This window comes from Balaenoptera physalus, assembly GCF_965194825.1.
Source record: "Balaenoptera physalus genome assembly, chromosome: X".
NCBI classification, from domain to species: Eukaryota; Metazoa; Chordata; class Mammalia; order Artiodactyla; family Balaenopteridae; genus Balaenoptera; species Balaenoptera physalus.
Genome location: NC_138903.1, coordinates 28,529,821 through 28,542,836, shown reverse-complemented (window position 1 = coordinate 28,542,836; position 13,016 = coordinate 28,529,821). Strand labels below are relative to the sequence as shown.

At 37.0% G+C, this 13,016-nt stretch overlaps 1 protein-coding gene across 5 annotated transcripts in view; it reads left to right on the top strand.

Moving 5' to 3' along the window:
• Positions 1-13,016, top strand: part of DMD (dystrophin) — a 2,259,822-nt gene that overhangs the window by 2,137,680 nt on the left and 109,126 nt on the right. The window lies entirely within an intron of this gene.

The following is a 13,016-nucleotide window of genomic DNA, read 5'->3' as shown; positions in this document are numbered from 1 at the left end:
GACACATTGTAAATCTTTTAAAGAAAGATCATCCTATCACAAACCCACACAACGAAGTTTTTCATAGGTTTGCATAATAAATAAAGGGAATGTAGGTGTGCTCAAGGTCACACTTACTGGCTGTGGGACCTCTGGCAAGTTATTTAAATTTTCTCTGCCTCAGTGTTTCATCTGAAGAAAATGGGGATGTTAAATGTTTCTAAAACATTTGTCTATTATCAGGACGAGTAAGTCAAAATACATGGGAAATGCTTAGTAAAGTACTAGCCACATTCACTGTGTGAATTCTAGTTCTTGGTGTTATTGCAGTTATAATTGTTATTATTATAGCATACAGGTTTTGGAATCAGACTTACTTGAAGTCACTTGACCTCTTTGTCCATTTCCTCGTCTCCAGCATGCTTGCTGTAATATTAAAGGAACTAATTCAGGTAGAGTTATTGGTACAGTACCTGGCTCACAGTAAGAACTCAGAAAATGTAATGGTGGAATAGGTGTGTCTATATGTTCCATGCGTGAAGGCCACCATTATACCCCCAAACCTTAAAACTGGTATGACCATAGAATTAAGGAATTGTTTCTCTCTTTTTCTGGTTTCATAAGTTGCACAGAGTATGCTTCTGGGGACAGAGAGGAAAGAGGAAACTGGGTTTAAAAATATTTGTTTTCCAGATTCAGCTACTTATAATATGTTTACATTTTACTTCCAGTCTGTTTTAAATTGCAGATATCATTTTTAAGTTTTGTAATTGCAGATATTATCTTGCATTTTGTAATTTTCCCTTAATATTTTTTTATATACATTTATTTATTTTTGGCTGCATTGGGTCTTTGTTGCTGCGCTCGGGCTTTCTCGAGTTGTGGTGAGCTGGGGCTACTCTTTGCTGTGGTGCGCAGGCTTCTCATTGCAGTGGCTTCTCTTGTTGTGGAGCGTGGGCTCTAGGCGCGCAGGCTTCAGTAGTTGTGGCACGTGGGCTCAGTAGTTGTGGCTCGCGGGCTCTAGAGCACAGGCTCAGTGGTTGTGGCGCATGGGCTTAGTTGCTCCACGGCATGTGGGATCTTCCCGGACCAGGGCTTGAACCCATGTCCCCTGCGTTGGCAGGCGGATTCTCAACCACTGCGCCACCAGGGAACTCCCTCCCTTAATATTATAAAATGGGCTTTTTGTACATTACAATACTCTTTAAGTAAACATTATTATAATGGGTACATATTGAGATGAATATATTATAATTTATATTTGTATACTAAAATAAAAACAAAAATATTTGTTTCCAGTGTTTCAGTAAGAAAAAAAATGATAAACCAGATTACTTTTCCTATTGGCAGTCCATTTAGGGGTGTGACTGAAAGTCCTGTTAAAGAATTGCTAGATCTTTAATAAAAACAAGTTCCAAACTCAAGACCTCTTGAGATCTCATATAATTTAATTTTTGTTGTGATGGATAGTCTTGAAATACATGTATGATAGATGGTTATAAGTGGCATTGACTAAAGCAAGACAATATATTTAAGAGATTGCATGCATTTCTGTGTGTATTTTCTCCATAGTGGTTAAGTACTATTAAAATCTTATCAGTTTCATCCTTAGTATGTTTCTCATTTTAAACATAAATAATGAAAGTAATAAATGTCCAAGGAAAACCAAAGGACACATTCATTCCATTCAAGCACTCTTGAACTATTATCTTAAAATTTCTTTTAGTGAGCTGAATGCCACATTTGCTTTCAGAATGTGATATAAATCTGTGACAGTGGCATGTAAATTTACAAATGAGATAAAAATATTATGATAGGAAAAGTTAAAAAAAATCAGTGCTAAGTGATCATCATAGTTGCACTGTTATTTAAATATAAAGTATGAGAAAATATTAATAGCTTAATTTGTATCCATTCTTTAAAATGAATAAGGACTTGGTTATAAATATAGGGAAGTACATAAAAGAAGATAGTGTGATGTCGTGCAAAGAGTGTAGGAGTGAATAGTAGAATACCTAACTTCTAGCTGAAGCTCAGCTATTATTTGACCATGTTATCTTGGGAAAGCCATTTGACGCCTCCCAGCTTCTATTTCCTCGTTTGTAAAACGAGATAATGCATTTCGTCTTAGGTCACAGCCAGTTCAATCCTATGATTGTGTATGTGGATATCTGGGGGAGATACACATATGGCAAAATTTAGTTTAGAATCAATGGAGTTGCTTCCTCTTCATAATACAAACGTGACTTGTTGGGATTATGTTCCTCCTTCTATCAATATAGTTCTAACTTTTCAACCCCTCATCCCCAACACACATATAACACAGCCTTCTCACATTAAATAATTCAGTTTGCGGCATATGCTCTTATTGTGGCAAATTTCACACGTTGCTATTTTTGAACGTGACCTTAAGAATAGGCTTAAAAAGCGTTTTTAGCAGAAAGCTGAGAAATACAAGGTTTGGGGTTGCACATAACTGAGTCAAGTTGATTCCATTTTTTCCTTTGACCAGCATTCTAACCACTCTGCTATATTATAAATGTGAGTCCTTGTTCAGAAAGTGAACAAAGCAAGAAGTGAGGTTCATATCGAACAACTTTATCCCCATTACTGGAAGAGCAACTCATACATCCTGTTGAGAACCTTTTACATTTGGAAGAATGTATGTGAGACTAAAGCATTACCCAGCTTCTGTGGAGGGGAGTGTGAGCCCACCATTATTATGACATCGTATTTCTATGAAAATAAAGAACTCATTCACTTACAGTGCTATGTCAGTTAACTAAAATCATGACAAAAGTGTGAGTTCATCTTTGCTTCTGTGTCTGATAAGACAAAGAAAAACCAAGAATGGAGACCTGGGGTAGTGGGAAGGCAGATATAAGCCTAAGAAAAAGAGTCTTACATTTGAGCAAATAGTGTAACAGAAGAAGTAGAGTGACATACTACCAGGCTATGTCTACTTGATATCAGAATATCCTGGGTTTAGTTACATGATCCATTACTTTTTCCTTAAGAAAGGCATGCTGGTTTTTTAGCTGTGTGTAATATCTCTCAAAATGATAGGAACACATAAACCACATAGATATGGACATCAATAGCAGTGTAAGACCCAGTCACAGAGTATCTGTACATAGAAATAGAATGTATGGGGAGTTCTGGATTTATATTGAATCCACGAATAGAAGTATAGAGACATTGATTTGGCCATTTGAAACTCTCTGTGGGAATAAAATCCTATTTTCTCCCTCAGAGTAGACACGTTGGTGTGGATGTTTCTGTGAGACCATCGGACAATGTGTTTTTGACAAAGGAAACCATCATTCCTTGTAGTTACAAAGAGTTTTCATGTACATTACCTCACTTAATCCTCAAAACATTATGATTATGTATTATGATTACATAGTATCACTGTTCCCTTGTACAAGTAAGGAAACTGAGACTTACAGAGACGATAAGTGACACAATGACAGTCACACAGCTTTTAGGTGTCGGTCACGATCTGAATCAGTTGTGAACTGCAACTCCCTACCCTTTTTGTTGCCTCTTCTCACAGTCCTATTAAGTTTGGGCTTAACAGAGTCATACTTTAAAGCCATTTTGGGCAACACAATACTTCACTTTTTTTTCATGCTTCACTTCTTTTTTAAACAATTCTCAGGGATATCAACTTTGAAAGCTTCCCTTACAAACCAATGGATTAATGAGCCCAGTTCACTGTACCCCTTAAAATCACACCTGTCGTTTCAAATATAAAATTATACAGCATTATATTCCTCATTGTCTTTATAACTCAGCAATTGTACTAAAATCAACCAAAAGTGATTTTAATGAATTAGCTCTCAAAGTGGAACCAATGTTAATACCTGATCCAGTAGAAATGGGTATTGAAACCAAATGGGAAGAAAAACTGATGATAAACCTTTCTAATTTTGAAGCATTGCACACACTTTTAGTGCCATAGTTGTGCTCTTTAGTCACCAAACACAAGTCCTATAGGGAAGTACTACTAGGGAATGTGCTACCCATTTCTCTGCATCATGAGTAAACCCATGAATAGCAACAGAAGCTGCAAATACACTTTAATATAAAATGTAAATGCTTCATTGACTGTAGGATGTATGAAATGTAATCACTTGAAAAGTAGTAAATATGAAGACATTTCCATGCATGACATTCTTTAAGTATGTTTAAGGACAGCATCATGAATTATGTGTTTTTAAAGGTTTCCTAAGATTCTTCCAAGGTCAGGCAGGCAGTTATATACTCCATCGTCACATCTCTGTGGTAACTTTCTGTCACAGGGATGTAGACCCTCATCTTCTATATACTCCATTCCTTCTTTCATTCTTTCCTTCTTTCATTCAGTCAGCACTGATTAAGCATCTACTATGTAGCAAGCAGACATTGTAATTGTCCTATCTGGTCCAAGGACATAGTGACCAAAACTCCCTTCACTGCTTACGCCATCTTAAGCAAAGTTTGTTTGTTTGTTTGTTTTTATAAATTTATTTATTTTTGGCTGCGTTGAGTCTTCGTTGCTGCGTGCGGGCTTTCTCTAGTTGTGGCGAGCGGGGGCTACTCTTCGTTGCAGTGCACAGGCTTCTCATTGTGGTGGCTTCTCTTGTTGTGGAGCATGGGCTCTAGGCACGTAGGCTTCAGTAGTTGTGGCGCACAGGCTCAATAGTTGTGGCTTACGGGCTCTAGAGCACAGGCTCAGTAGTTGTAGTGCCCTGGCTTAGTTGCTCTGCGGCATGTGGGATCTTCCCAGACCAAGGCTCGAACCCATGTCCCCTGCATTGGCAGGCGGATTCTTAACCACTGCGCCACCAGGGAAACCCTTAAGCAAAGTTTTATAGATGAATTTTCTTTCATTACTTCCATAATGGCCCACCCTCCCTCCCTTTCTCCATCTTATAAACAAATATATATATCTATGCGTGTATATATATGTGTGTGTGTATATATATATATATATATATATGAGCTATTGCGACACTAATACTATAAAAGTAGTACCTTTTCAGATCTCTGGTTTACAAATTCTTCAATAATTTCTGACTGGGAGTTTGGTCTATGTAATAAGATTAGCAAGATTCGTGGAAGGACGTGGAATCATATTTAGCTGGCCAACAGAAGTATTTACGTGGCTTCATTTTTTAAAAAAAAACTAAACAAGATTTTTAATTGAAAAAAATTAAAAGTTCCAACGGAGAAGTTTCTGTTCTTTACTTGGGTGAGATAGGTTTTTGAAGCAGGCTTCTATCTAGCTATCGGTTGGCCAAAAAGTTCGTTCGGGTTTTCGTAACATTGTACAGAACAACCCGAGCGAACTTTTTGGCCAACCCAATATGTATGTATGTTTGTCCTTATCATCATTGAGTACATGATTTGATTTGATCCTTTAAATGTGTTGATGGATTTTGAACATTTTCCTTATGTTCTTTTTTTTTTTTTTTTAAGGATCTTGGGCTAATCATTTTACATTGTGGTTTATGGGGTCCCTTCTAGGCAGGAAGTGTAGGTGAGCTGGGCAGTCTGCTCCTACAGATAATGTGGACCCATCACCAACTGAGGGTGAGGAGAGGACAGCCAACTTTCTTCACTTCCGTTTTGCTGAGGGTTGGTTCTGCCAATGTCTCCTTAGCATGCCCTTCCTTGACTTTTTCTTTAATAAGACCAAAAATGATTCTGCTTGTGGTTAGATCACAGAACTCAGAAGAAAAGAAGTCTGTGGCCATTCTCAAAGGAAATGTTTTCCTGCATCAGTGGTTCTCAAATGTTAGTGAACCTCAGAATCACTTGGAAGACTTATTAAAACACAGATCACTGTATGATCACACTGTGTGTGGGCCCCACTTGCAGAGTTTCTGATTCAGTAGGTCTGGGATGGGGCCTGAGATTCTGCATTTCTAACAAGCTCCCAAGTGAGGCCGCTGCTGGTCCAGGGCCCACACTTTGAGAACCATTATTCTGCATTAAACACTTGCTGTGTACAGCTGGGTTTAAAAGGTTAAAAGTTATATATATGACTTCTGCAAGACACTTTGAGAACTTTAGAGTTAGACTGCGGAAAATAAGCATAATGTCATGCAGAAAATTCTGTATCAGGGGAGTGTTACTGTGCTACAAGAAGGTGGAGACCCAAGCACTTGTCTTTGAGGCAGAAAGAAGAGAGTGAAGGGAACTTTTAGTAGATTCCTAGTAACACCATGTGAATTTATAACTATAAATCCAAAATGTAAATATGGATAAATATAATAAACATAATGTAAATATGAATTTATAGTTACTATATTTCAAGACACATGATCTAGATGTAGATACTGAGCCCTTGAATGTAGCCAGTCCAAATTGAAGTGTGTTGTAAGTGTAATATACACATCAGGTTTCAAAGACTTAGTACCAAAAAAAAAGGAATGTAAACCATCTCATTAATATTTTTGTATTGATTATATGTTGAGGTGATAATATTTTGATGTATTTGGTTAAGTAAAATATATCATTATAATTAATCTCACCCATTTCTTTTTTTTTGATTATTTGAAGTTAGACATTTCTCTTGAAAATGAACCAAGTGAGCCTGTAGCTTCAAGTGAAACAACCGACAGTGTTTCTTTTTTACTTTTTCAATATGTCTACTAGAAAATTTAAAATAGCGTATGCAGCTCTCCTTATATTTCTGTTGGATAGTACTGGTCTAGAAGGTAAATCTCAAAACCTAGCATGGATAAGAGTCACCTGCAGAGCTTGTTAAAATACCCCCCAAGACTCAGTAGGTATTGGCTGAAGTCTGTGATTCTGCATTTCTGTCAAGCTCCCAGGAGATGCTGTTGATCCGTGACCACGTATAAAAGATTCGTTCCCAAACTGTGGGCCACAGAGTTTTACGGAGAGGTGTAGAAATATATTTTTGCATGAAGCATTGTCTGTAGCTAGAATACAAAATTGTCTTGCCCGTATACCAGTATTTTTCATAAATAAGTAACTGCAGGTGTGGTTACTAAACTCATACAGATTTTTATCGGTCGGTCACTTTTTCACAATTAACAGATACTAAGTAATACTTTTATTATGTGGGGATCCTCTAAGTCTTGGAAAGTTAATATGGGATCCACAGGCTTGAAAAGACTGAAAGCCACTATCCAAAAATATTGTAGGAAAAATTATTCGAACACATTCTAAACTGTAGGTAGCTCTTGTAAAAAGATTTCAACTCTAACATCGAGTTTGATGTGCCCTTTGGCAGGAGTTTTTTAAAGTTGAAGGTAAAGGAAATGAAAAGAACAAAGGAAAGAAGAATGTGTTTGTTTTAGAAAAGGTTGGGTCACAGAAGGATTTGTTGACATTAGGAATAGAATGACCCATGAAAAAAGGGACAATTGAGTTCTAGGAAAACATCTTTTCAGTAAAGAGAGAACAATCATGTATGCTGAACCTCATCTCTGTTTAAAAAACAAAACAAAACAGAAGTGAACAAGTCCCTTTAAAGATTTAAAGGAATGTGTACATCTAAATGTCCAGGCTAGTTACAGCCCTTAGAACACACTTAGGTTAAAGTGCACTGTCAAGCTTATGGACGTTTTCCTCAGTCATTGTGGTTTACAATGTTTTTACAGCTAATTGTACTTTATTCAAGAGGAATGATACTGAAGTTGCCCAGGTACCCTTGAAAGTAACGTAGATCAGATGTTCCAGAGTCCAACCTCCTCACCCCAAAGAAGAAGAATCTAGTTTTCAAGGGCATACTTTATTATTTTTTTTTTAAAGGCATCAGGATGTGTGGGATTACAGGGAGAAAAACGAATGATGTAGGGAGTGTGACCAAAAAAAATTTATGAGGTACAAAATGAGAGTGAAGCCAGTAGGAGTCAAAGATATGTTTATGAGTTAGAATGAAAGGCATATTAATTTTTCTTAGAGATTTTATAAAGTGAACCAAAATCATTATGAAGTATGAGTTTGGTTACCTGAATGCTTGATCTTTCTGTACTAGTTTCTTTCTGATTTGTTTTCATCAGGAACACTTTTTGCTAGTTCTGAAGCCAGCTACTGTGGCAATACATATAATAGTTTTATTATTGTTTTTAAAGATGTAATGTGTTCCTGTTAAATGTGTTTAAACAGCAGTTTTATGTATGTATGTATTTCTTTTAGCCTCTTGATCTCTCTAATTTCTTTTCAGAAATACGCATATAATTATGAGTACTTAAAATTGCCTTAATGCCCCTTTTCCTTCTCCCTTAGTGTGCAACTGACATTTGCCCTTTCCTCAGAATTCTCACTGCTTTATTCTTTATTCTTCTAAGTGTCCTTCTCCCTCCAGCCTGACCTCCCTCCTTCACTGCAGCCTGACCCCGCCCCACCCATTCTTCTGCATTTGTTTGCCCTGGTGGTTTGCTTCTTTGCTTTTCCCACTCTCCCGCTGCGTGTGAAACACTCCGCCAGCAGCTGCTCACATTTCCCAGGCTACGTCATGCACAACATTCAAAGAGCTGCTGTTCTCACATTTCCACCAGAAAGACTCCACCTCTTCTCCTTCCCTCCGCATTCCTCTAGAAATAACCCGCTTTCAGACCAAATGAAAAGCTGGATGTTAAAGCCAACTCTGTAAGTAGGACTGGAAACCAGCTTATGAAATTCACAAATGCTATTTTTAAAGGTCAGTACCACAAAGGGAATCTTAAGTTACTGTAGGTTGTCTTAATATTTATTTATTCTTACAAATTCTATAATGTCCTTAAAATAATGATCATTATGATATAAATTCTCCCTTCAGTTAATATATTCATTCATTTCAGAGGTAGAGCTGTGGTTGGAAAATATGATAAATTAAGAAAGTATTAGAAATACAGGTTTTTTTATACAGGGCCATACTTTTTGGGCCAATGAAGTCGCACAAGATAAATTCGAGAAGAATTGTTTTTAGTGAGTATAATGCACTGCTGAAATTAATAATGAGCACTTATCTAGCATTTACTGCCTGCCATGCACTATTCTAATCATGTTTACGTGTACTGTATTCATGCTTTTAAGCCTCACAATCACCCTTTGAGGTAGATATTATTTTTATCCTCGTTTTACAGATGAGGAGAATGAGAAACTAAAAGATTTGATGGCTGACCTGAGGTCACACAGCTGGTAAATGAGAGCCAGGGTTTGAACCCAGGCAGCCTGGCTGTGGAGTCTGTCAGAACGACTGACTATACAGTACCAGTTCTTTGCTATAAAGTTAGATACACATGACAGTATGTCCTCTTCATTTACAGTTCAAACCTTTAAGCAAAAAGTATAACTTTCTCCGTACATTTACTCATGTGTCAGGGATCACCTGCATTAAGAGTTTAGGAAATGCAGATTTAAAGTAGGATGAGTATATGAATCTCAGACCACACTCTCAGGAATAGCCTGTTTAGAACCGAGTCTGAATCATTCACAGATTCAAAAGGAGAATCTCATCTGTAGAACCAGGAGGAATTAATCATCAAAATCTTCCTGAAGTGTGCAGAAATACTCCTTCATTCAGTCAATATTTTCCATTTAATAAATATTTTTCTGGTCCCTACCCTCTGCCAGACTCTGTGCTATATAGTAGGGATGCAGTCATGGAAACACTAAGCACTCTCTGCCCTAATGGGGGTTATAGTTTCTTGGGAAGACAGACAGTTTAAAAATTCCCATATAATAATTACAAATGGTGGTAAGTGTTATGAGAGAAGATGCAGAGAAAGTGGCCTTCCAACTGAACCCTAAAGGATGAAGACAGGTTAGCTAAGTGACTTTTCTATTCATCTGTAGCTTTTATTCTAAATAAAAGCCTGAAGCTTGGGACTAACAAACAGAGTAGTAAAATTCCAGTATGTAAATTTAATAACTAGAAATCATTTGAAGTAATGGACTGCAGAGTTAATATATAATTAAGTCACATCAAAAGAGAATTTCCTATCATTCTCTATCACAGACAGCATCCTGTTTGCTTGCTTCGTGGCACTTAACGAAAATCTATAGCTATGTGTTTGTTTATTAAAAGTTTATCTGCACCACTTTGAATGTCAGCTCCGTGAAGGCAGCAGGGGCCCTAACTACCATATCTACTGATACTCGGCAGTATCTTTTACATAGTAGGCATTCAATAAATAGTTCTTGAATCGCTGAAAGCATGAAATTAAGCAGAAATGTTGTTGAAAACTAAAATAAGTGGGAAACTATACCACAGGGGGTATATTAGGAAACAAAACTATTATTTCTGAAGAAACAGTATTCATGTCTAGATCTGTGGATGTATAAAGTTTACCAATGCTTAAATAATTTTCAAAAATTCCAAAAAGAAAAATAATTGATCAAAAATTAAATGTGCATCCTTTACTCTGTGGTGAACATGGTTTACTCGTATCTTAGACCCTTATCAACAATTAATGATCTGTCTGCTCTGATGACATGGAATATACTTAATATTACCTTTGGAGGAATATGAGATAAAATAGCTTTTCTTCCTCTCCCCGCTTTATTTTAATTTAGGTATAATTTTTTTAGGTATAATTGACATATAATTATACTCATTTCAAGTGTATGACACAATGATTTGATATTTGTATCTATTGTGAAATGATCACCACAATTTGTCTAGTTAACATTCATCACCATACCTAGTTACAAAATCTTTTTTCTTGTGATGAGAACTTCTAAAATAAACTCTTTTAGCATCTTCCAAATATGCAATACAGTATTTTTGTGTGTGTGTGTGTGCAAAAATGTTCATGGAAGCCTTATTCACAATAGCCTCAAACCGGAAACAACCCAATCCATGAATAGGTGAGTGAATAAACCTATTTGGTATATTCATATAATCCATTACTACTAGGTGATGGAAGGAATTAAAAAGAGCAAACTATGAATGTGTGTAACAACATGGATGAATACCAAAAACGGGTTGTGCAAATAAGCTGGACCCCAAAAAATAGATACTCTATGGTACCATTTACAGGAAGTTCTAGAACAGGCAAAACTAATCTATGGTGAAATAAATCAAAATGGTAGTTGTCCCTGGAAGGTACAAGGAGAGACAACCAGGAATGGGCATGAGAGAACTTTCTGGGATGATGGAAATATTCTATATCTTGATAGGAGTTACAAGGTTACATATTTTCCATAACCCATCAAACTGTACAATAAAACTTGTGCATTTCACTGTATGTAAACCATACCCCAATAAGAATGTTTTTTTAAAGACTCACATAATACCTAAGTGTATAGAATAAACCTTGAAAGTTTTTCTTAGCCTGACCATCTACCTGCACCCCGCTTTCCCTTGTCAAACACACACACTCCCCACTCAGTTTGGCCTGTTATCCTTCCAGGCTTGTTAATGCATTTACATGCCTACGTAACATACCCCGTCCCTCCCCCCCACACACATTTTCTTCTTACCTACACAGCATCAGAGCATAGATGTTGTTCTATGCAGAATTGTCTCTGAGAGAGCACATCTGACTGTCATTACCTCCCTGCCTCTTAAAGCTTTCTAATGGCTTTCCCTTGCCTTAGGACAAAGTTCGACCCCCTAACCCTGCTTATAAGTCCCCGGGAGGTCCAGGCCCTTCCTCCCTGGCCAGTCTCACACCCCCAGCTTCCTTGTCCGTTAGAGACTTCTTCCTGCCTGTGCTCCCTTGGCCTGAAACATTTCCACCATCCTCCTGCTTTTGATCTGGCTCTTTTTTTTTTTTTAAACTGTATCTTTTTCTTTCCCTCCTAGAGATTCTTCTTTTTTTTTTTAAACTGAAGTATAGTTGACTTACAATGTTGCATTAGTTACAAGTGCACAGCAAAGTGATTCAGTTATACATACATATATATCTATTCTTTTTCAGATTCTTTTCCGTTACAATATGGCTCTTAGGCTCTTAATACACATTCTTTTGGTCACTTCTTTTTTTTTTTTTTTTTTTTTTTTTTTTTTTTTGCAGTAACCTTTTTTTTTTAACATCTTTGTTGGAGTATAATTGCTTTACAAGGGTGTGTCAGTTTCTGCTTTATAACAGTGAATCAGTTATACGTATACATATGTTCCCATATCTCTTCCCTCTTGCATCTCCCTCCCTCCCACCCTCCCTATCCCACCCCTCTAGGTGGACACAAAGCACCGAGCTGATCTCCCTGTGCTATGCGGCTGCTTCCCACTAGCTATGTATTTTACGTTTGGTAGTGTATATATGTCCATGCCACTCTCTCACTTTGTCCCAGCTTACCCTTCCCACTCCCCATATCCTCAAGTCCATTCTCTAGTAGGTTGCAGTACAGTATTATTAACTGTAGTCGTCATGCTGTACATTACATCCCTGTAAAGTTATTTATTTTACAACTGAAAGTTTGTACCTTTTGATGCCCTTCACCCATTTCACCCACCCACCTCCACCTGTGGAAACCACCCATCTTTTCTCTGTATCTATGAGTTCATTTTTTTGTTTTGTTTTATTTGTTTTAGATTCCACATATCAGTGAGATAACACAGCATTCGTCTTTCTGAGTTATTTCACTTACACGTAATGCCCTCAAGGTCCATCCGTGTTGTCACAAATGCCAAGATTTCATTGTACATTTTCTTTATCCACTCATCTGTCAGTGGACACTTAGGTTGTCTCCATGTCTTGGCTATTATAAATAACACTGCAATGAATTTGTAGAAAATGTGGATGAACTTTCATTTTCTAGTTTGATATAAATAGGATATACAGTATACACTCTTTTTTGGTCTCATTTCTTTCAGTCACCATACATATCTTGAGATTCATCCATGTTGTTACGTGAATCAATAGTTTATCCCTGTTTGTTGCTGACTAGTATTCCATTATATGAAAATACTCCAGTTTATTTATTCATTCACCTTTTAGTGGACTTTTGGGTTGTTTCCAGTTTGGGGCTATTACAAATAAAGCTGCTATGAACATTCATGTACAAGTCTTTGAATGGACTTATGTTTTTATTTCTCTTGAGTAAATGCCTAGGAGAGGGACAGCTAGATTATATGGTAGGTGTGTGTT